A 26,013-nucleotide genomic window follows, 5' to 3' on the forward strand; every position below is an offset into this window, starting at 1 on the left:
TGCGACCCCATGAAAAGCAGCACTCCAGGATTCCTTGTCCATCACCAACTCTCAGAGTTCACTCAGACTCACATCCATCGTGTCCATGATGCCATCCAGCCATCTCATCCTCTGTCGTCCCCTTCTCCTCCTGCCCCCAATCCCTCCCAGCATCAGAGTCTTTTCCAATGAGTCAAATCTTCACATGAGGTGGCCAAAGTACTGGAGTTTCAGCTTTAGCATCATTCCTTCCAAAGAAACCCCAGAGTTGATCTCCTTCAGAATGGACTGGTTGGATCTCCTTGCAGTCCAAGGGACTCTCAAGAGTCTTCTCCAACACCACAGTTCAAAAGTAGGGGCAGAATAGAATTATCAAGCAGTTAGCTTGGTACTCCATTAGGGAAGCATAGATAGCGAAGAAACTTTATGGGGTTTTGGGAGACCACAATAAGACTAATGATAGTCAAGAAAGTAGTGGGAAAATTCTGAAGCATGTAGGCTTGCTCGATTCATAAAGCAAAACAAGTCACTTACCGTCAAAGCCAGGTTGGCTTGCTTAAATCCAGCTAACTTGTTTAGCAACAAAACCATGCAACAGATGCATGAGACATGGCCCAAAACAATAAAACTGTGGTGGCATAAGAGTTACTTCCTGCCTAGTGAACTCCATGAGTTAATAACCCCCAAACCATGCTTTTTGGTCCCTAAGACATGTTCTTTCCAAAATGCTCCCCCAAACAATGAAACGATAGCTGAAGACAAGACCCACAACCTGCCCAGTGGTCATCAAGTTAATGACTCTCCAAAACAGGCTCTGTGCATACAAAACACAATCATTAATGGTAAGGTGACTTTTCAAAATTAAATACCTGCGTTGTACTGAGACCTGAAAATGTTTTTTCCCAAGTAATATGACAGGGAAGTTTAGTGTGCTGCAGTCCATGGGGTCGCAGAGTCAGATATGACTGAGCAACTGAACTGGACTGAGTTATGATAATCCTCTCCTGACCATATAGAGTGGGACAAGTAAACTTCCCTGCCCTACCTGGGGGAGGCACTGATGATGGAAACATGCTGTTTAGTCAAGAAAAAGAAGATATTTTCCCCCCTCCCCTAGTCCTCTGATTGTGAAAGTATAACTGAGTACTTAGGGCCACACAATGCTTGTGAACCTTCCAAGTATCCTACTCTAGTAAATAACTTCTTTTCTAGCACTTCACTTCTCGCCTAATTTCTTTCTAGCATTAAGTAGTAGTCACTTAGTCGTGTCTGACTTTTTGGGACCTTGTGGACAGTAGCCCACCAGGCTACTCTGTCCATGGGATTCTCTAGGCAATAATACAGGAGTGAGTTGCAATTCCCGATTCCAGAGGACCTTCCCAACTGTACATAAAGGAGACTTCATTAATGTGCAGTAGAGGATACCCCTGGTTAACCTGTTACAGAAAACTGCCCTCTTGAGTCTTTAAATTTTGTACCAGTTCCCTACCTCTACTTGGCCAATTGTTTATTTATTCAGGTTTTAAGGTGAATGATCTGGAGCTATTTGTTCCATCATGAGACATAAAGGACTGTGGTGCTAGAGATCTTTGGAGACCTGGAAAAAACATCTAATGGTTTCACAGTGTTCCACTCTGTTTCTCTTTGCCTAGGGGACATGCCAGTGGCTGTCTCCCTTTCCTACTTCCAAGGGCACATGGAGGGATCACTGAGACTGGACACACAGATTAGAGAGGCTCAGAGAGAAGTGGCTGTGGGCAGCCTGGGGTGGGGATGTTTCTAATATTTACAAAGTTGCTGGGGTGGGTGGGGGGCATCATTATCGGTGACAGGGAAGGACACCTTATGAAATTATCACATTCATCTTCTAGTTAGAAACATGTATGAGGGAGGTGACACAAAATACAAGTATAACTAACACTGTTTTGTTAGGTGACATGCAACGCAAGTATAACTAGTGAGCTTTTATGTTAGATATAAAAGCTCATAGAGCAAACAATAAAAGTTTTCATCAAAATGAAAATACTTTTTTCTATTTAATTTTGTATCCATATGAAATGATGAATGTTCACTAGACTTACTACACTCATCAGTGCAGCGTGAACATAAGGGACTCATGATACTGAAACCCTTACATTTACACAGGGCTATATGTCAATTCTATTAATCTTTCAGTAAAACTGAAAAGATTAAAAGGAAAAAAAAAGTCATGATCTTCCACCCAGGGTGTCTGAACAAACAAAAAGCAAGCAAGCCTCAAAAATAATGACAGACAAACCTGATCTGTATGGTGGAGCAGGGCCACCAGAGTGACCACTCATGCTGAAACTGCAAAGCCAATCTTCATAATCTAAGGTACAATTATGATATTTTTACATGGCCATTCCACATATTTTTTAAAGTCAAGAACTCTGTTATACTAACTGTTGTAAATGTTTGTTGTTCAGTCACTCAGCCCTGTCTGACACTTTGAGACGCCATGAACCTTAGTACACCAGGATTCCCTGTCCTTCACTGTCTCCCAGAGTTTGCTCAAACTCATGCCTATTGAGTCAGTGATGCCATCCATCCATTTTGTCCCCTGTCATCCCCTTCTCCTCTTGTCTTCCATCTTTCCCAGCATCAAAGTCCTTTCCGATGAATCAGCTCTTCATATCAGGTGGCCAAAGTTTTTGAGCTTCGGCTTCAACATCACCCCTTCTAATGAATATTCAGAGTTGATTTCATTAGGATTCACTCGTTGTAAATGCTTAGAAATAAAAATAGCAAAGATATTTTTCTTTAGTACTTTGTGATCTTAAGCACTGAGAGTTAAAGTGTTTCATTTCTTTCCAAAAATGTCAGCAAGGAGTTCTCTCAACTCTACTGCCTTTCTTCTCAGTACATAACTTTCACCTGGGGGTGAGGATCTTTCCTATGCATGAACTGGACCATTGTCACCCCACTTCCAAAGCCTAAATATGTTTCCACCATCTATTCTTTGTGCTTTCAGGCCTGATACTATCTCCAAGTTTCTTTATCACTACCAAGTGAAGTAACATTTGCTGGCATCATTGCTTCTGAAACATGTTCATTTCTTTTGTCACAAACAGGCTCTTTATTCAAGTTTTTCCAGGGGAAGGGGAATAAGAGCCTGAAGCTGGAATCTAAATCAAAATGACAATACCTCCATACTTGGCAGAATTTAAATCACCAAGTGTTTCACTTTCCTTATCTCAGGTTCTTCCTCAAAAACTGAAATATCAACAGAGGGACTTTACCGTGCCTTTTCCTTTTCACAGACAAGGGCTGGGACTTAAGAGAGTGTCACAGAGGGGACCACGGAAGGTGACACGGAATGATGCTTCTGGCTAGGTTCAGGTCTCCCTAAGCCATCCCTGGGCCAGTCTGGTAGGGCCGTGTGCCCAGAAAAGTCTCTGAGGACGGAATACCCTACTCTGTTTGTGGGCAGTGAAAAGCTTAGGGACAACTAGAGCACAGAACAGGAGCCTCCTTTCAGGGGACACCACTCACCACAGTCTAGGGACACAACAGGACTGTAGGTACTGCCAGGTCATCTAGGAGAATGGGGCAAAGGTGCAATATTTGGGAAGAAATCCAGAAAGGCCTAGATTTACACCTTACCTCAGCTCAACAGCTGTCCTCCAAGGGCTCAGCATCAGGCCATCTCCCAGGAGCAAACCTCCCAGTACTGCCTGCCCTCCACAGGGGCAAGTAGGCAGGTTCACTGATGGGGTGTCACCAGCAGAATCTGGGGAGCAGCTGTGTGCAGAAGCCCCTCCCACAGGTCAGTCAGGAGATATGAAGGATGTGGGGACCCTGGTCTGGTGCCGTGACTGCAGAAGCAGAGCTCTCAGACTCTCTCCCATGGCCTGGGCTCTGATCACACTCTGTCTGCACAGGAAGGTGACTGGCTCACAGCCCAAGGCTGGCCCTTTTCTCCTTCTGCCCTGAACTCCCCTTGATTCATGACATTGAACTCTCCTCTTTGCACACCTTCCTCCTCTCAGGGCCCTGGCCCCAGTAGGTCCTGAGACAGATACTCAAGAGTCTGCAGCTCTGGGACAGAGGGTCTACATACTCTACTCTGGAGACAGCAGTAATATTGGGGGTTAGAGCCAGGTGTGCTGGGATCAGCAGCGCCCAAGGACTAGCCAGCATCCCCAGTGTAAAATGTCCTTTGCACCCATGAGGTCCTTCTCCATTCCACATCTGGCCACATGGCTTCCCTTTCCACCTCCAGCTGAAGCTAGAGGACTCCCTCTGTTGCCTGAGTGCTCTCTTTCCAGGGGCATCTCATTCCCAGGGGTCCCAAATGTAGGGAGATAAAAACTTCCCTGGGCTCACCACCAAGACCTTGCCCAATATCACACAGGGGTTGAGTGTCTGGCATCTAAAACCAGCCTCCCAAGCACAGGTTCTGAACCTGACCATGACTTCAGGAATGGGTCCCCATCATCCTGCCGCTGCCTCTTCTAAGAGAGCTGGAGTACCAAAGCTCTCATAGGAAAATGACTTGGAAAACTAAAGGATGCTCATCGTCCTCCTGCCCTGAGGGCCTCAGGTTGCAGACTCTACCCAGCTCCATGATGACCAGCATGGAGTCAGCACTAGAGGTGTGGGGAAGGGGACCAGCTTACCGGAAGATGACTTCAACGCGCATTGGCCTCAGGTCCTCAAACACCTGGTTTCCTTGTCTCTTATTCTATCAGTCACACATGTCCACCCAAGCCTGAGAGTGAGAACCAAAATGCTCCAAAAACAAGAAGATGGTATGTTAACATGTGAATCTAGGAAGCTGAAGGATAAACTGAAAACTGGAGAGCCAACCCCACCATGTGACTGCATATCTACTCTTATCTCAAAATCTGAGCAATTTCTTAATGGCTAGACCAGTGGACAATCGAAATGCACAGCTGGTGTTCGGGTCAAAGGGCCCTTTCTCTAAGGACACTGATCACCATTCCACAGTCCCATTTCTGTCCCTTTCTCAGCCCACCATGCTCTGGCACCTCCAGAGGGGACCTCAAATACAATGCCAAGTGGCGGCAGACCCTGGCTCACTGGATTATGGTGTTCACAGCATGGTTCCATGGCCACTTTTGAGAGTATGTGGCCCTGACTGGCTCCTTACCTTCTTCGGCCTTCACTCCAGCCCCTGGTCCCAATAACTCATTTTAGGGTGGCAAATAGAATTTGGGGGTCCATGGGGGCAAACCGGGAACTAGCTCAAGGTCACCTTTTGAGAAAGCAGGGCACCCAAGGCAAAAGCTTAAGGTTTGTGCAGCCACACCTCACCACATTGTCCCAGCTGATCGCTGAAGCGAGAGAAGCAGTGACTCAGCAGTGTTCAGAAACCAAGCAGCCCAACCAATCCCAGCTCCTGTTTCCTCCCAGAGCAAATCTCACCAGATCTTGGGGTCTCGAGTGGGGTCTCTCAAGGAATCGAGAAGGGGCTTATGTTAAGAGGCAGGGAGGGCCATGGAGAGAAGGGAGAGGTGGTGCCTGTGGCCATGTCCACTGGACTGGTGGGCAGGAGCATTAGGGTGGGTCTATGGTGGGGGTAGGGCTGGGTGAGGGTGGAGTTGGAGTAGGGTAGGTGGGTTCTGGTGGGGTGGGGGAAGTGGGAAGAGGCCCTTGTAGCTGGGTGTCCCAGGGGTGCTTTGGGGCACAGGTAGGTGCATACAGAAAGCTTCACAGATTGGAAGAACAGGGGGACTCACTCAGAGTGTTGTGGGCCCTAAGGAGTGGTAGGCTAGCAACAGGGGCACAACATTAACCAGGAATGACTGAGAAAGCAATTCTCCAAGTCAGCTGAGCCCAGATGTCTTTGTTTTCTGGTCCCCTGAAGGAATGCACAGACAATGGATCAGGCCAATATGATTGGTACTGTGAAATTGTCCAAGGTGACGGGAGAATGTATAACACAGGCGCATGTCTTTCAGCTGTCCAGGGCAAGTGCTTCTAACCCTCCCTGATGCTCTGCAGATCAGTCCCTGTCATGAACAAATGCCAAGATTTTGAAACCTTTGAGGATAAGTCACAGACTTAGAAGTGAAACCTGACATGATTGATAAGCAAGTGAAAGAAAATAACCAGGACAAAGAAAGTTGGGTGCCTACCAAAACTGAAGTTTCTGGAGAAGAAAGCTTGTACTTCTGCCTATGCACAAGTTACCTCTCAAGGATGTTAGTGTAGACATGCACATGCGTGTGCACATGTGCGCATAGAAGTGCCTGCCAGTATGCTTGTGATTATGAGCTATTGAAACGGACCTAGCCAGGTGATGGAAGTTGGATATCGAAAGCATGAAGGTCATAGGGAAAGGTAGACACGGAGCCAAGGTATCGATCCCCGTTATCACACTGAGCGAGCAAGTTCTAACTGGAATCACAATGGTGCACCCAAGATGCCTGGCTGAAAGGAGAGGCAGGAAGAAAGTGCCTGCAGTGACCAGTGACACAGAACAGGCTGCAATCCCACACAGAGCCATGGTGGGTGACACACAGCCCCTTGGACACCCAGCTGCAAGGCCCTTTCCATCCTTCTTGAGTGCCAGGAATTCTTTCTCTGACTGTGCCATGAGCAGGAGTTACCCTTGCCTTTTTGGTGAGGTTTCAGAGATGGAAGAGCACTTCAGCATAAGCACCTGCTACCTACATGATCTTCCAGTTTGAAACATCACACTTTGTGCTCTTTGCAGAATGCATATATTGGGTATTATGTCTAGAGGATGGATGGCTTAGCTTGATCCTCTTGCTGCTCTCAGCCCCACACGCTTGGGTGACTGGGCAGGCTCGGATGCGTTCTCACATGGAAAACAGAACCACTTTGAAAAGGCATCAATAGGGTAAATGGGCAGACATGCATGTCTCTGGCACCAGTCAGTCTTGGAACATAATGAGGAGTTCTCCTTAGCGTCTCACTGGCATGCATTTGAATAAGTTTCAGGGAGTTTCCTCATGAGGAAACTCACCTCAGTATTTTATCAACCTTGCCTAGCCTTAGCAATTATCCTCATGGTCTATCCAGAATCCACCCTCATCCTTGTGGTCCTCTTAATAAGTTTCCATCTACTGACACCCACCCTGTTGTTGTTGTTCATTGCTTTTTAGTCTCCTGGTCTCTCTGTGCAGCCCCATAGACCCATCCTGTTCTTTAGCTATAAATCCCAGCTGTGTCCTGGTTGGAGTCAGATGTCAGTTCAATCTCTGTCCTCTAAGACTCCACTGTAGTACTCTTACCTTGAATAAAGGTGGTTTTTATTTTTTTTTTCACCACTTTTAGTAAGTGTTATTGCTGAGAGCCAGCACAGGAGATCCCACCCATGACAAGGTCATGCAGAGAGACCTGATGGGCAAGGTAAGTCAGGTCTCAAGGGGTCCTCTGTCTGAGCATCTATCCCAAAACCAAAATCTGTTTGTTTATTGTCTGCTATACTATACTCTTCTGACAAAACAGGGGGCTATACCTGAAAGAGTTAATTCAGAGCTCCAGTTAACAGTCTCCTGCATATAAAAAGAATGTCTCAGTTTAAACCCCTTTGATGGCTTTCTAACTTACCTGACCGGTCTGCCCAGACTTTTACAACTTGTGATTGTTTACAGTGCCCCAACTGTGAGAGGCATGAAGCTTAAAACATCTTAAAGATATGGAGCCTTTTAGACTTAAGAATTAGTTTAGTGAAGAGTTTGTCGGGTTAATGCTTGTTGCCAGGCCTCCACATCCTTTATCTTTTAGGCACCTGGGAAGATATTAATCAATGTAAACAAGATGCAGGAATAGGAATATAGTAGTTTTGGTGTTAGCAATACTAGACTTTTGAGTTAATGAATTTTCTCTCTGTTATAAATCACTGTACTCCTTTTCCTTGTTATAAATTGTTGTGTCCTTGCTATGTAAGAATGTAACTTTTGTGCTTTCTGAGAGTGGCACCAGAGTTTGGGAAGAACAACACTATTACCCTTATCAAAAAATGGCTGTAAAATGTTAATTGGCCCTCTGGCCAGAAGATGATGTAAATCACCTAAGACTTGTGTATACAACTAGGTTTTCAGAGAAAGCCTGGTCTTGATAAGAGTCAGGACTGCTTATGCTGCATAATTTGGTATTATCCATTGATCTCTATGTAAAATCAAAAGTATTAAAGGCCTTTCCAGACAGCAGAGGATGGGACAGTCACTGGAAAGACTGGTTTCCCTCATGTCTTATTTACTCTATTTTCAGGCTTAATTCCCATCTGGGGCATGGAGGCTTTCTGAGTCTACCTACTTGCCTTGGCTTCTAAGACCCACGAGAGAGGGAGCCTAAGGTGGGGCATCCTCCACTATTCAAGTGGGTGCCAGTGGCCTAACATAGACAGTGCAAGTTTCTTGTCTTGGAACTTTATTAGTCCTGCACATAAACCAAGTTATTCAGCATCTTTTCTCCACTAAATTTTCCTACTCACTATTTCCTCCTAATCTCTCTTTTATATTTCTAAATAAATAAATTTTTCCTCGCCACACCATCCCTGCTTTCAATCACCGTGGATCCACTGGGGCTGGATGCTGGCATGTTATGAATAATTTTTTTAAGATTTTCAAGTTCTGTACTAGGAATTATTCTAAAATTAATATTTTATACCTTTACTTTTTGTACAATATTCATTTGGAGGAACAGATTTCTAGAATTAAGACATTTTGTGTTTTAACCATACAAACAGAAAATATCTTTTAAAATATATTTATATATCTATTAAAAAACCCATGTATTAATCTGAAAAGGATTTGTGTATAGACATGTCTGTGTATAGACACACATACCCTCAGAGCGCCAAGGAAAACTGAATTCTCACTAAACTATAAATTAAAACATTCTGCCTGCAAATAGTGAAATCTTTGGAATTAACTTGCCAAAAATCACAGAGAATGAAATTTTCATCAAAAAATATATACATTAAAATATTTGGGATTCAGACAAAATTTCTATTTAAATAAAGGTAGGTCAAGTCTTAAATTATATATGTATATAAATACTCAGTATCATGTAATAACCTATAATGGAAAATAACCTAAAAATAGATATGTATCTGCATAACTAAATCACTCTGATATATATGTGAAACATGGCAATTTAAATCAAACCTATTTCAATAAAAATATGTAAAGAAAACTTTTAAAATACAAGGTTATAAAAGAAATCCTAAAGCAAGTAGAAAGTATATTAATTGAAACAAAAATATAAACAACAAAAATAAAACTTGTTGGGATAATAAAATAAGAGCTGCTTCTTGGGGGAAACAAAAATCAGATACATTGATACAACTGTGCCAAATCTAATAAGGGTGAAGAGGAAGTTAATTCCAATACTAGAAATGAGAAATGTAATGCGATTCTGAGAGGATAATATTCAACCATGGTTGGAATTACTTTTGTTTCAGGAAAGGTCCAGCCAAACAAAAGCCTGGGGAAAGAAAGGGAAGAAGGAAGGAAAGAAAGGGAGAGAGACAAGGGAATAAAGGAAGAAAAAGAAAGCAAGGGAGAAAGAAATGTAAATGGCTCAAGAGATGTTGTAAACTATCCAATAAAACAATTCTCTTTAAATTCTAAAAACAGAAATAGAAATTTATTAAGCCATAAACTCATTGCCTTTGAGGGTACTAAGAACAAGAAAACCCATTTACACGTCATTGTTTAGAAGTTGTGACCAACACAATAAGATTATTAAAAAAAAAAAAACCTAAAAATATGCCATGTTATTTGCAAAATGACAGCAGAAAGCAGAAATAATTTTAATCATTTATTTCCATAAATACTAATTTTACTTACAAGTTTTTTGCAACATTAATAAAATAATAAATTTTATATGAAAGAACAAGCAAAATAGACAAGGACATTCACAGAGAGCAATAACAAAATAGTAATCTTTACAGATATTCAATATATTTGCAAACAAAACAAAGTGACATTGCCTTTAAAAAGTATCAATACAGGTATCAAGAGAAAAATAGAGAAAGCTCCTGAAAGAACTCAGCTCACTATTAACTATCTTTTATTCACAGGCCCAGAACTGACGAAAGTTAATTCTAAGAAGCAAAGTGCTGATGTTATTATCTCTTCTCAGTTTTTTGTTGTTGTTTTTTTTTTTTTTTCTGAAAATCTAGGAAGTTTAGGCTGAAGCAGCAGCAGCAGCAGCAGCAGCAGCAGCAGCAGCAGCAGCAGCAGCAACAACAGCAGGAAGTTTAGGCTGGAGAGGGAAGAAGAGGGTAGAGACTAAAAGTGACTTTAAGGAGGAGGAGGAAAAGGAGGCAGTTGAAGATTTTATTATGTGATTTGAACCGCATTGGTGAAGATCAATTGCACTCATCTCACACGCTAGTAAAGTAATGCTCAAAATTATCCAAGCCAGGCTTCAGCAATACGTGAACCATGAACTCCCTGGTTTCAAGCTGGTTTTAGTAAAGGCAAAGGAACCAGATATCAAATTGTCAACACCCGCTGGATCATGGAGAAAGCAAGAGAGTTCCAGAAAAAAATCTATTTCTGCTTTATTGACTATACCAAAGCTTTTGATTGTGTAGATCACAATAAATAATGGAAAATTCTGAAAGAGATGAGATTACCAGACCACTTGATCTACCTCTTGAGAAATCTGTATGCAGGTCCTGAAGCATCAGTTAGAAATGGAAATGCAACAGCAGACTGGTTCCAAATAGGAAAAGGAGTACGTCAGGCTATATATTGTTACCCTGCTTATTTAACTTCTATGCAGAGCATATCATGAGAAACACTGGGCTGGATGATGCCCAAGATGGAATCAAGATTGCTGGGAGAAATATCAATAAACTCAGATATGCAGATGACATCACCCTTATGACAGAAAGTGAGGAGGAACTAAAAAGCCTCTTGATGAAAGTGAAAGAGGAGAGTGAAAAAGTTGGCTTAAAGCTCAACATTCAGAAAATGAAGATCATGGCATCAGGTCCTATCACCTCATGGGAAATAGATAGGGACACAGTGAAAACAGTGACAGACTAATTTTTGGGGCTCCCAAAATTACTGCAGGTGGTGATTGCAACTATGAAATTAAAAGACACTTACTCCTTGGAAGGAAAGTTATGACCAACCTAGATAGCATATTCTAAAGCAGAGACATTACTTTTCCAACAAAGGTCCATCTAGTCAAGGCTATGGTTTTCCCAGTGGTCGTGTGTGGATGTGAGAGTTGGACTATGAAGAAAGCTGAGCACAGAAGAATTGATGCTTTTGAACTGTGGTGTTGGAAAAGTCTCTTGAGAGTCCCTTTGACTGCAAAGAGATCAAACCAGTCCATTCTGAAGGAGATAAGCCCTGGGATTTTTTTTTTTTTGAATGAATGAATGATTCTAAACCTGAAAATCCAGTACTTTGGCCACCTCACGTGAATAATTTACTCATTGGAAAATACTCTGATGCTAGGAGGGATTGGGGGAAGGAGGTGAAGGAGACAACAGAGGATGAGATGGCTGGATGGCATCACTGACTTGATGGACATGAGTCTGAATGAACTACGGGAGTTGGTAACAGACAGGAAGCCTGGTGCACTGCGATTCATGGGGTCGCAAAGAGTCAGACACGACTGAGTGACTGAACTGAACTGAACTGAGCTGGTGAAGCTCAAATAAGGGAGGTAGCAAGCCAGGCAGGCCTAGGGGAAGAGCATTTCCAGAAGAACAGCAGTTGCAAAGTCTTTGGATTGGGAGGAAATGGAATTTCCTTGAGGAAAAGCAAGGCCAGTGTTGTCAAAAACAGTGCATGAGTGGGCAAAATAGTAGAGTAGAATGACAGAAAATGGAAGAGAGGAGGTTGTTAGGGACCATATCACAGGAACATTTTTAGTTGGCAATAAATAACAACTTGTACTCCTTCGGAGCACACTTCAGAGCAAACAACAGTAACAGTGTTGATAACACTAAACAACAATAAAAAGCCATAACTAAAACATTTCCTATTTTACAACAGAAATAGAATAAAGGAGATAAGTATGCATAGAATTTTTCACCTGAGACCAGAACACACACACACACACACACTTTCCAACCTAAGGGAAATGGTTTAAACTGACAGTTAGCAAGGTGCTTTGACCCAAGGTTACTAACTGGAAAGGCCTAGTAAAATAGTCAAAGTACAAATCAATCAACCAAGCATTGAGTAAATAAATACAAAATATTTACACTCAATAAATTACCTAAAATGCAGACAATAGACTCTCTACAGCTTAGTCATCTGTAGTCCTTTCTCTTCAGATCTGAGAGGGATGCTAACCCCTTGGTGATTATCACTTTGCAGCATTTTGTGAAGGCTTAGGGAATTTAAATAAATTGAGGAAGGGGGGAAAAAAAGAGTAGGGAGAACTAAAGAGAGGAGAAAGGAAGAGGAAATGGAGATATTTCATCTGGCATAGGTCCACAGCCAGGATCCCAGTTTCCTTGAATGGTGCACTGAGATTGCTAGGTATCTGTGCCAGAAGTGGAGAAGGGATGACATTAAAACATGCCTAAAGAGATTCAGAAAATGAAGATCATGGCATCCATTCCCATCACTTCATGGGAAATAGATGGGGAAACAGTGTCAGACTTTATTTTGGGAGGCTCCAAAATCACTGCAGATGGTGATTGCACCCATGAAATTAAAAAAAAAAAAAACAACTCTTACTCTTTGGAAGAAAAGTTATCTCCAATCTAAATAGCCTATTCAAAAGCAGAGACATTACTTTGCTGACTAAGGTCTGCCTAGTCAAGGCTATGTTTTTTCCTGTAGTCATGAATGGATGTGAGAGTTGGACTGTGAAGAAGGCTGAGCAGCGAAGAATTGATGCTTTTGAACTGTGGTGTTGGAGATGACTCTTGAGAGTCCCTTGGACTGCAAGGATATCTAACCAGTACATTCCGAAGGACATCAGCCCTGGAATTTCTTTGGAAGGAATGATGCTATGGCTGAAACTCCAGTACTTTGGCCATCTCATGCAAAGAGTTAACTCACTGGAAGACTCTGATGCTGGGAGGGATTGGGGGCAGGAGGAGAAGGGGACAACAGAGGATGAGATGGCAGGATGGCATCACTGACTTGATGGACGTGAGTCTGAGTGAACTCTGGGTGTTGGTGATGGACAGGGCAGCCTTGCGTACTGCGATTCATGGGGTTGCAAAGAGTTGGACACTACTGAGTGACTGAACTGAACTGAAAGAGACTCATCTCCAGGAACCCACAGAGGTAGCTAAATGTGCTGATGTTCAGGAACCAATACTTAGAAAGTACACCACAGGTCTGTGAAAAAGCCTTTGGAGACTGCAAGGAAACAGTTGTCCACAAATATAATCACAGATTAGAAAGTTAAACCGATTAGAGGAAGGATAATAACTCTATTACCTGATAACTACTGAAATAAATGAGACAATTCCTGCATATCAGACTGTGTCAAGTAAGACCAAAACTCAGTATTAGTTTGATAAAATGGGAAATTACACACACAAAGAATTAGCTGTTACCTGTAATACATTCGTGTCCAAGATAAGATAAGATACAAAACTGAAATCTTCCCATGTTTAACTAGGGTAAGACACATGTAACTGGAAAAGGTAAGGCACATTTCCATAAAGCGTTTAATCACCCTGGACAATTTTTATCCACTATTTACTATTCTCAGACAATTCCATTTTAGCTTCAGGGTAAGAGAACTAAATTTAGTCCAGTTCATAAACTGAACAGATTCCCTATGTTTGATCCTTCTCGGTTAAAACTATGGGTCCAGTGCAAATCAAACTGGACATCAAGGCTTATTTCCTTGGAAAACTTAACTTGCTTTACTACTCTGACTGAGACAGATATGGCTACTTCACTGTGACTAAAGGCTAGCCAAATGGGAAAGGGGATGGAATGAATCCAATTCCCTTTTTGATCACTCAACAGGCTGTCCATGGGCACCAGTCCTCAACTACCTCTGCTTTCCAACTGCAGTCATTGTTACACAGGGCCTGCTTGATGCTTGCAGAGGTCCCTCACCAAACACAGGCATTTTAATGGTTGGCTTCCTGGAGATGTCCCTAGGCTAGGTAAAGACACCTTGAGACCGTGTTCCTTCTGCCTTGGCTCCATGCCTGAAGTGAATTTATGCCTCTTCCTCAACTAAGGCAAGAAGCCACAGATCTCCACTCACTAAATCCTGTGTGTGTTCCAAACTCACATCACAGCTTCTCAGTTGAATTGTCCACACCAGGCTTTCAGAGCCAGGTTATCTTAGATCAGAACAACAGAGGCCCTTCAGAGAGTTCAGCAGCACATGGGACCATACCATAACAAAGCCACTGCAATCTGGCTATATGGTTCATACCGAGATCTTCAAGGCATGACAACAGTTGAAAATTACGTTGCTAAAACACTCTACAGATTATATGTATAGTAGAGCTTTCAAATTTACAAATAACATGAAATACCAAAATAGGTTGTTACTTTTCCTCCCTCCCCCTCTCATTTTCTCTGTCTCTCACTCACAAGCATACATGCATACATTTTACATGTTAAGATAATTATATGCAAAATAGGTAATATATTTTTTTTATTTATTTATTTATTTTTTTTTAATTTTTTTTTTGGTTGTCTATTTTATTTTATTTTATTTTTTTTTCTCCGCTTTTGTTTTTGTTTTTTTTTATTTTTAGTTTTTTATTTTTTACATTTTAAAATCTTTAATTCTTACATGCATTCCCAAACATGAACCCCCCTCCCACCTCCCTCCCCATAACATCTTTCTGGGTCATCCCCATGCACCAGCCCCAAGCATGCTGCATCCTGCGTCAGACATAGACTGGCGATTCAATTCACATGATAGTATACATGTTAGAATGTCATTCTCCCAAATCATCCCACCCTCTCCCTCTCCCTCTGAGTCCAAAAGTCCGTTATACACATCTGTGTCTCTTTCCCTGTCTTGCATACAGGGTCGTCATTGCCATCTTCCTAAATTCCATATATATGTGTTAAATAACATTCAACATTCAGGTCAAACAAAACTGTATTTCATGAAATTTAAAACAAAACATAAATTCCCCATTGGTTTCAGTATATTTGATACTATTGAATAATGCTATAGTTTGGATATTTTTGTTTTTAATGGGGTTTTAAATTTTGACTGAAACTGTTTCTTGCTTCAGACTTACTGAAAGTAGAATTAACAGTTGTTTTTTGTTTTTTGTTTTGAACTCCTACTTTTAGATTTGGGGGCTGATGGTTTAGAATGTTCCCAGTAATGGATGCTACTTCCTCCGATCCTGATTGAAGAGGTTCCAGTGATGAATAACAACTTTTGTTTCAGGAGATAATCCTTCCAGCTTCTTAGGCTTCTTAAACGTTTGATGACACTGGGTCTTGTGCTCCATTTTCTCTTTGAAACTTAAAAACTGTAGCCAACGTTTGGAACACTGGTGAAAACTCCTTCCCCACTGCCCTCTGTAATGACACATGCATGGTGTTGCAGTTTTGAAAATTTTGAGATAAAATGAGCAAAGCAAATTTTTAGTGTTACCACGGTATGCTTTGAAATGTGCATCTGCCATCTGCAAAAATGATGATCTGTAACTGCAAACCCAGCATACATAGGACATTTCACCAGGCTTATGATTGTCTTTCATGTGCTGTAAGAGAAACTGATCTGTCTCAAGGGACAATTCACAGATTTTACAGACTGCAGAGGGCTCCTGGGGAGTGTGGACACTTTCAATGTGACACTGCAGCTGGAAGGGAGTAGGAAACTGGCGGTGTCAGTGCTGGCAGGTGGGTGATTTTTCCAGCTGTCACCTCTCTGCCTCTCAAGTTCCAAATGGTGCTTCATGTGATTCATAAACTTGACATTTTTTAGAACTTTCAAGCACCTGAGAGACATTTAAAGGCTGTGAGTCTTCGGTTCTGGCTGCCCATCTTCTATATGCTGTCCATAGTAGAAGTCGCGAAGTAACACAATCATATACCCTTCTGTGGCATCAACAATCTTGTTTTGACTTGCTAAACTTGGAAAGCAATTTTTTTGTCAGACCGTTTTCCCCAAAGGACTTACAGGCTTGCCATGAACATTGTCTTTGGAAAAGTTGTTAGACAATTTCTCCCCTCTGAACTTTGCTTAATGAGGTGTGAACGGTGTCTGGTGTGCTTTGCTGAGTAGTCACTGTATGAAAAATACCTGAAGGGGATAACGCTAAAAAATGTTCCCTATAATTCCATCACTGAGCTTAGGCCTTTTGTGATTTGTGCTATTTGTTGCAGAAGTGGAAAGTCACTTTGATACACAAGGACTCTTATTCGTAGCTCCTGCAGAAACTGTTGTTTCCACTGGATGCTGCAATGAATTTGTGAAGGTAATCAAAGAAGAACATAACTCTGAAAAGCCATCATGCACTATTTGTGGAGAAATATTTTTATAATCAGCTTTAGACAAAGGCTCAATAATAATAGGACTAACTGTTGATCTTGATTCAGAATCAGAAACTGGCAAGACAGTCCTTGCTTCTGATGTAAGTTTCACATAACTAACAGGCTGTAATTTGTGAGCATTATCTTTCCTGAAGTGACCATACCTTTTTCTTCTTGAGCATGAACCTGGGATAACTCTGTTCAAATTGTTTGAACTACTCGTTTTGAATTTGAGGTCATCCCACCAAAGATCACATCAGCATCTTCATTTACATGTTCCACTCCAACAAAGATCAGTTCAGTATTTTCATCATCTACTTGTTTGCTTCCTCCCACACCTTTCTGTGGTTTTGGCTCTTGTTCTTCTTCACATAACATACATTGTGGTTTCATATTTTAAGTACTTTTTTATTCTTGAAGTGAGTGGCCACAGTCCCAGTCCTTTCTTTATATAAACTGTCACCTAAGTATAAACATACTACATATTAGTTAAGTACTGAAAATGTGCTATTTGATTATCTCCAAAACTCTAGGGTAGTTATAAGCATCCTTATCTTACAGACAAAGACACTGAGCATTAAAGAGACTAAATGACAGCTGAAAAACCTATGACTACAAGTCTACATGACTCTAGAATCACAGCTTTGTCCCATGTTGATTTCAATCTCTTCTATTTAAAAAAAGAAAGAGGAAAATAAAACCCAACACCACTGATCATTAGGTGATATCACATGTAAAGGACGAGTATTTTTACAAAAGCACTATTGTATAGTGTTTAGAACACGGACTTCAGAGTCAAAGAAGATTAAGTTGGACTTCTAAGTTAGCCACATATCAGCTGCGTCTTTTTGGGCAAATTTTTAACTTTTAAATATGTTTCTGTATCTTAAATACAGACATGCTTATTTCTTAGACAAGTTATCAGCTCTTTTCAAAAAGCATCAACTGTTCAATGGCATCTTGTTTTGTAGTAAAATTGGAAGGAAACATATCGTAAGTGCACATTTCAGCTGATTCACACATGCTAATTTCATAAAAGTTAATAATGAATATAGGTAGCAAATTCAAAGTATAAACTATCTATACATAGTTAACAAACAGCATAATTCAATGTCAAGAACTTAACACAGGCCTAGCAAATTGAGAATGAACTCTGTTGATAATCTCACCCCAATTCCACACAGATATATCCTAAATTTCTCCCCCTAATCCTGACTAAACTTGAATCCAACAATGCTTCATCCTGCACTCCACGTGTCTCTTCCGCACATAGCAGGCAAAGTGATGCCAGTATTTCTCTAATACCAATATCAGGCAGAGACATCACACACACCACAATCGATATCCTTTATAAATATAGAGGCAAGAGTTCTCAACAAAATATTGACAAACAAAATCTAACAACATATAAAAATGATTGTGTACAATGATCATGTGGGATTTGTTGAGGTATGCTAAGCTGGTTCATTATATGAAAGTCAATCAACATTCTACCATTTAAATACAATAAAGGACAAAAAAACACATCTGCCTGCAGAAAAAGCATTTCCCTGAATCTAGCATTTTTTCACAATAGGGGTAAAAAAAATAGGATAAAGCACTTAATAACTAAGAACGGAAGAGAACTCTCTCAATCAAAGGGTACCTGTAAAAGACCTAAAGCTAACATCATATGTAATAATGAAAAAACGAAAGTTTTTCCTCTAAGATTAGGAACAACACAAGGAAGTCTATGCCACACTTTGGCTCAATATTATACTGGCAGTTCTACAACCAGGGAAATCAGGTAAGGAAAATTAGTTGCTGTTGTTGTTGTTTAAAAAAAGAAAAAAAAATGGCATTCAGAGTGGAAAGGGAAAAGTCAAAGTATGTTGGAGATAACATACTTTTGTATATAGAAAATCCTGAAGAAACCACAAGTATTACAACTAATAAAAAGCTTGCAGAATACAAGATAAATGTTTTAAAAATAAATCATTTATCTATACAGTAGCAACAAATATTCTGAAAATGAAGTTAAATAAACACTTCAATCTACATTAGCAGTGAAAAGAATACTTAGGAATTCAGAAACAGAAAGACAAAAAACATATGGTATCACTTACATGTGGAATCTAAAATATGCCACTAATGAACTTATTTATGAAACAGAAACAGACTCACAGACATAGAGAGCAGACCGTGTGATTACCAAGAGGGGCAGAGTATGGGAGGCATAGATTGGAAGCTGGCAATTAGCAGATGCAAACTATAATATTAATATATAGAATAGATAAACAAGATCCTACTGTATAACACAAGGGACTATATTCATAACTTATGATAAACAATAACAGAAAGGGATATGAAAATGTGCATGCATATGTGTGTGTGTATACATATGAAGGAAAGGAAAGGACACCTGTTGGCAAACACCTATAGAAACTTGATCCTTGTGTGTTATGGATACATTTAAAAATGGTGCAACTGCTACAGAAAACAGTATAAAGGCTTCTCAAAAAATTAAAACTAGATCTACTACATGATTCAGTAATTCCACTTCTGGATATAAATTCAAAAGAAGTTAACATGAGGTCTTGAGATATTTGCATAACCATGCTCACAACAGCGTTAATCACAACAACTAAGAGGTGGGAGCATCTAAATGTCCATCAAATGTGATATATACATACAATGAAACATTATTTAGTCATATAAAGAAAATTCTGCTACATGCTACAACATCCACGATCCTTTAAGACATCAAGCTAAATGAAATAAGCCAGCCATAAAAAAAGACAAACACTGTATGTTTCCACTTATATGAAACATGCAATGTAGTCAAGAAATAGAAAGGAAACAAAGAAGAACAATGGAATTCAGGGTCTAGGGAAACAGGGAAGAAAAGAGGAGTTACTGTTTAATGGGACAGGTGATGGGTATAGTTTCAATTTTGCAAGATGAAAAGGTGTAGAGATCTGTTTCAGAACAATGTTATAAGGAATTCCCTGGAAGTTCAGAGGTTAGGACCCCATGCACCTGGGAATGATCCTCAACCAGGGAATTATCATGCAAGCTGCATAGCACAGCTAAAACAATGATAACAAAAACAAAACACACTGTGACTATATGTGTGCCTGTGTGTTAGTCACTCAGGCATGTCCAACTCTTTGTGTCCCCATGGACTATAGCCCACTAGGCTCCTTTGTCCATGGGGTTCTCCAGGCAAGAATACTGGAGTGGGTTGCCCTTTCCTTCTACAAAAAGGCTGATGAAAGTGTGTGAAATGCTTAGAATGTAAAAATAGTTAAAATGGTAAAATGTAAGTTACATGTTTTTTACAATTACAAAAAAAAAAAAAAAAAAAAAAAAACTTTTAACAATCAGGAAAAATAATTTGAATAGAAATTTCACCAAAGATGATATACAAATGACCAACAATCACAAAACAATACCGCTTAACATGATTAGGAAAATGTAAATCAGTCTCAGTGAGATACTATCTCACACCCATTCAGTTGGTTATAGTCAAAAAGAGGAATAATAGCAAGTGCTGCAGAGGACGTGGAGAAAAGGAATCTTCATATATTGTTGATTTAATTGTTGTAAAATTGTACATCCACTTTGGAAAAGTAGATTGTCAATACCTCAAAAATTAAATATAGAGTAGCCATATGATCAAGCAATTTCACTCTTTTGTATATATCCATAAAAAATAAAAATGTAAAGCCCAGGCAAAAACAATGTTCACAGGAACATTACTCACAATAGCCACAAAGAGTACATCATCCAACTAACATCCATTAATTGATGAATGGATAAATAAACTGTGGTATATGCTCACCATGAACCCCATGTAAGCCATATACCATATTCATATACCATATGCAGCCATAAAAAATGCACTGTTATACATCAATGAAATGGATGAATCTTGAAAATACACAAACTAGGGGACTTCACTCGAGATCCAGCGTTTAAACCTCTGCACAGATTCCATCCCTGGGCTGGGAACTAAGATTCCATATGCAAAATAGCTAAACAAGTAAATATTTTAAAATTTACACACTTTAGGCAGGAGAACTGTAGATAGAAGAGAAGCAGGAAAGAGGAGCATTCTGTAACCCAAATGAACTTTTTTTTTTTTTTCAGGGAAGAAGAAAAGAACTACTCTGATAAAAGCTGCCAATAAATTAAATAAAATAAAAACTTAAATTGACCACTGAAGTAAACATTTGGAATTCACTTGTGACCTTGACAAGAGTGGATTTAAAGGAAAATGAAAGAATTGGAGATAACAAGTTCTACAAAAAACTCTGTGGAAGTCTATAATAAGCAAATATGAAATAAAAGAAGCAGAAGCAGGATGTGTCCCCACTAGACAGATTTTTAATGAGAGGTGACATTATAGTTAGTCTGCTTGCTGATGGGAACTGTCCAGAGAAACAGAAAACTTAATCCAGAACAAAAAGGAGACTTGCTAGAATATCACTGAATAAACAAGAATTGAGTAGAAAGCTGCGGTCCATGGGGTCATTGAGGGTCGGACATGAATGAGAGATTTCATTTTCACTTTTCACTTTCATGCATTGGAGAAGGAAATGGCAACCCAATCCATTGTTTTTGCCTGGAGAATCCCAGGGACGGGGGAGCCTGGTGGGCAGACATCTATGGGGTTGCCCAGAGGTGGATATGACTGAAGTGACTTAGCAACAGCAGCATCAGCACACAAGAAATGTACACAAGTCAAAGAATTCACTCACAGTAACATAACTGAGATCATATGTAGAAAGCTTGGCAAGGTGGAATATTGGGTATGGTAGCCAGCCTTTAAGATGACCCCAAGTGAATCACATCTCCTGATATTCCCACCCCTGTGTAGTTCTCTCTCAAATTATCACAGGGTTGGCCTGTGACACTAGGCAAATACAGAAGTGAAGATGTGTAACATCTGAAAAAATACTCTGCACTTTATACTGGGGGCAAGTTTTATACTGAATCACTAATTCTGCATGAAGACAGCAGCCTTCACATAAGCAACCCCTTGGAGAGGCCCACAGAAGGAGGAACTGAGGCCTCATGAGTACAGCCAAGTGAGAGAGCTTAGATTCAACAAGCCAAGTCATCAGAGGTTGCCAAACTGGAGAAAAGCTTGACTACAAACTCAGGAGAGACCCTGAGGTTAAACTACCCAGCTGGATTCTAGACCAAGAAATAAAAAATGTAAGTCCTTTCAAACTATTCAATTTTGAGATAATATGTACAACACAAATATTTTGAGTTATAATATCATTCACATCATACTTACACACAGAAGAGTTTTTCTACAGATATGGCAAAAATTTAAAAACACAAAACAAACCAAAACAACTAATAACAGGAGTTGCCTGGCATTCCAGTGTTTAGGGCTTAACCCTCTCACTGCCAGGATCCTGTGTTCAATCCCTGGTTGGGGAACTAATATCCTATGAAGCCACATAGTGTGACCAAAACAAAAAATGGCAACATTGATATGCTGTGAAGTTCAAAGTTGTACCAGCAATAGATAAGTATACAACAGATCTGTCAGCACAAGTTTCTGGGCATAGAGCTACCTATGATCTTGTTTACTGGCATGAGATGAACTCAGATGGCCTCCCGCCCCCATCCAGTGGAGTTCAATTACTTAACTAAATAAAGCCCTTAAGGGTACAGAAATAAGCAAGTAATCCCATGTAAGTATGTTAAATCACAACACATTTTCTCTGAATGAACCACTTTATTCATTTATTCATTTGGCCATGCTGCTTGTCTTGTGGGGTTCCAGTTCCCTGACCAGAGATCGAACCCAAACCAGTGTAGTGAAAGCCCAGAATGCTAACCAAAAGGTCACCAGGCAACTCCCACATTTTCATTACTTTGATTTTGTAGCTAAAACCTTAGGATATGTGCATTTCTCCATTTTAGCCTCACCAAGTGGTAGGAGTCAGCTCTACACAGCTTAAAACCCATGGTGCTCTTACTTTTTTTCCTTTCAAGAAGGCATGAGAAAGCAAGCCACCAGCCTCCTGCCTGTTTTTAAGGTTGCAACTCAGACAGCTTCAGAATGACCTGAATCCAGGAACACCCTGAAGTCACCGCCCCAGTCAGGGTCAGCTAATCCCCAGTTAGGAGAACTCTCAAAAGCAACACATCAGCCCATGAATGAAAGGAGGAAAACGGAAAGCAAGAAAGACACAACATTGTTCCTTATTGTAAAGATGTCTGTCACCTTACCTCAGGGGCACACTGAAGACCTGAGAGCTTGAGACTTCCCTGGCAGGAGAAAAATCACATTCTGCAGGCGGCCAGAGGGAAAGGTCACGGTGAGTCACATGTTCCGGAAATGTTCTGTACCCCAGGCCCTACCGGGTCCTACCCTACTGACCGGCTGTCTCACACTCAACCAGAGCAAGTGATTGAACTCCTCTTCCCTGAGCCTCTTCTTCAAACCTCCCTTCTCTCAGTAACTAGCAAACAAATACTTCAGCTGCCAACTTCCCGAAGCAAAGGCATGAATCTCGGACCCCCAGGGACAGGGGCAGCCCTGGAGTCTGAGGAGAGGCAGAGGCAACAGGAAAACGACTAAGGCACCATGGCAGTGAAAAGGCCACTAGATTGACTTTTTTGCTGGGCCCACCTGACTGTACCAAAGTACAGAGCCAGGTCTGGCCAGAGTCACAAACCCGCTGTGAAGATTTGTGTGTGTGTGTGTGTGCTTAAATACATTAAGTTCCACAGGAGACCTGGGTGGGGTCTGGGGGCCAAACTAAGCCCTTCCCCTGATCTAGCTGTCCCAACCCTGGGGCAGGAAGGCTGCCAGAGAGCAGTGCCAGCCCAAACTAAAGGGGCCTCAGGGCCTGTGGACTACCAGGGGAGTCCAGAGATGGTGTGCAGCACTCACAGCCCTCAGGGTGACCTGCCCCTTGCTTAAGGAACTTGACCATACACCTGGATCTTGAAGACGCTCCTCTTGCAGTTCCATTTGGATCAATGAAAGGCAGCTTGTCCTGTTTTTGCACAGCCTACAGTGAGCTGTTCTGAAGGAGATCAGCCCTGGGGTTTCTTCGGAAGGAATGATACCAAAGCTGAAACTCCAGTACTTTGGCCACCTCATGTGAAGAGTTGACTCACTGGAAAAGACTTTGATGCTGGGAGGGATTGGGGCAGGAAGAGAAGGGACGACAGAGGATGAGATGGCTGGATGTCATCACTGACTCGATGGATGGACACGAGTCTGAGTGAACTCTGGGAGTTGGTGATGGACAGGGAGGCCTGGCATGCTGAGATTCATGGGGTCGCAAAGAGTCAGAAACAACTGAGCGACTGAACTGAATTGAACTGGACTGAACTGATAGTGCACTGAGAATGAGCTTTATGTTTTGTTTTTTCTTTCTTTAATGTTAGAGCCTAACTCTTTTTGATGGCTGAGAAAGACCGAAAAGAATATTATTTTCTGACGTGAAAATCATTTGAAATTCAATTTTCAGAGTCCATAGAGTTGGAAAAGGGACTTTCCAGTTCCTTTGGTTATTCTATATGGCTGCAAACGATTAATCACCAAAGATCATATTCGCAAAGCCTCAAGTATTTCCTTTTTGGCCCTTTCCAGAGACTTTTTTAAATGCTCTGTTCTGCTGGAAGTCTCCTCGTAGTATATGTGGTTTACATATAAAGTTTGTTTTTATTATGATATTTTCTTCTATGTATGTATGTATATATGTATATGTATATATGCTATGCTATGCTAAGTCACTTCAGTCATGCCCGACTCTGCGAGGCCCCATAGGCAGCAGTCCACCAGGCTACCCCGTCACTGGGATTCTCCAGGCAAGAACACTGGAGTGGGTTGTCATTTCCTTCCATATATATATGGAGACGGCAGTGGCACCCCACTCCAGTACTCTTGCCAGGAAAATCCCATGGACAGAGGAGCCTGGTAGGCTGCAGTCCATGGGGTCGCAAAGAGTCGGACAAGACTGAGTGACTTCACTTTCCCTTTTCACTTTCCTTCATTGGAGAAGGAAATGGCAACCCACTCTATTGTTCTTGCCTGGAGAATCCCAGGGACGGGAGAGCCTGGTGGGCTGCCGTCTATTGGGTTGCACAGAGTAGGACATGACTGGAGCGACTTAGCAGAAGCAGCATATATATAGGTATGTGTACATATACACACGTATGTGTATGAGTATAAAAAAATACAATGGCTTATAATTCCTGTTAGGTATAAGGGTAATGAAAATAATTAAAACCCCAAAGTAGAATGATTCAAAAGCCTACTTGGTTATTGAATATATGTAAAGTAGAAATACTTCAAAATGTGTTTTGTTGGATGCATCTAAAATATGAGGACCCTCTTATGTCACTCCCTTCTTTCGTTTTAATAAAAATCTACCAATTTTCAAATGTTTGTCTATGTTTAATGACAAAAATAAATACATTGTTTACATAACTAAAATATTGATAACAAGCTTTGATCTCAGGGTTATTTCCATCTCTAAGCTCCATTTCAACAGGAAATTGCCAAAGTTCTTGTTGACTCAAACACTCCAAGAGCTGCGGAACCTGAAACAGGAATCAAACCTGCGACTGAGATTTTATGTCACATTTATGATAAACCTAAATCCAACACTTTATTTTCTTTCTTGTTCTAAGCAGTCTCTTCTAAAGATTGAAAAATATGAAAAGAGAGAGAGAGAGGTAGAAGATTGTAGACCTCCTCATGTTCCAAGAGGAATTTTAATCTGAGAAGTTAGAAAAGGCAGAAACAAAGGAAAATAATCATGCAATATAAATTAATAATGACTTAGCCATTAAGTCAAAGATCTTTAGTTCCTCCTCAAGAATCATAGATAATATTCTGAACAATATCCTGTGAACAGTTTCAGAGATGCTAAATCCACAGCCAGGTTGAAATTTATGTACATAGACCACAGAGTAGGTGGAACTAGCTGGTCAATGATGTTATCTCCCAATAGCCTCCGTAACATGCCATTAGTAGAATGTCCTAAACTGATCACAAACTCCGTGGCCCACCATCACTCTGTTGTTAAAATCCTTCCCCTGAAAGCATTTGGGGAATGTAGGTCTTTTAAGCACTAGATGCTAAGATACCTTGCTTGATCCTACAATAAACATTACACTTGCTTTCACTGCAACCCACAGTCAGTTGGTTGACTTTATTGCGCAGAAGCAAGCAGACCCAAGTTTGGTTTGGTAACAGTATAGAAAGGTGATAAATTACTTTTATTTCATAAACTAAGTAGATTTATTGACGTGATTTTTCTGTGTAAAAAGTTTTTAGGAATGAGATTTTTGCAAGTTTCATATTTTTGGTTACTATTAATGTAAGCAACCTGTATTTTAAATTGATACAAAAGTAAACACTAGTTTAACATTACCCTTAAATTGCTAGGAGACCAGTGACTTTGTGATGTCATAGCTACCCTTCAATTGCTAGGAGACCAGTGACCAGTGATGTCACAGCTTTTTGACTTTGAGAACCCCGGTGATGGTCTAGAGAGTTTATCTCCGTAGGCCAGTCAAGCACCATTAGAAGTTGCAGTGTGTAAAATCAGACAAATAAGGAAAGTATCTGAAGAAAGATTTCTTTGAG

At 40.8% G+C, this 26,013-nt stretch overlaps 1 pseudogene; it reads right to left on the reverse strand.

Annotated features, from left to right (window-relative positions):
- Positions 1–15,515: 15,515 nt before the first annotated feature.
- On the reverse strand, positions 15,516–16,793 carry LOC138431537 (zinc finger protein 280B-like; annotated as a pseudogene).
- Between the last annotated feature and the right edge of the window lie 9,220 nt (positions 16,794–26,013).

This window comes from Ovis canadensis, chromosome Y, assembly GCF_042477335.2.
Source record: "Ovis canadensis isolate MfBH-ARS-UI-01 breed Bighorn chromosome Y, ARS-UI_OviCan_v2, whole genome shotgun sequence".
Classification (NCBI taxonomy): Eukaryota; Metazoa; Chordata; class Mammalia; order Artiodactyla; family Bovidae; genus Ovis; species Ovis canadensis.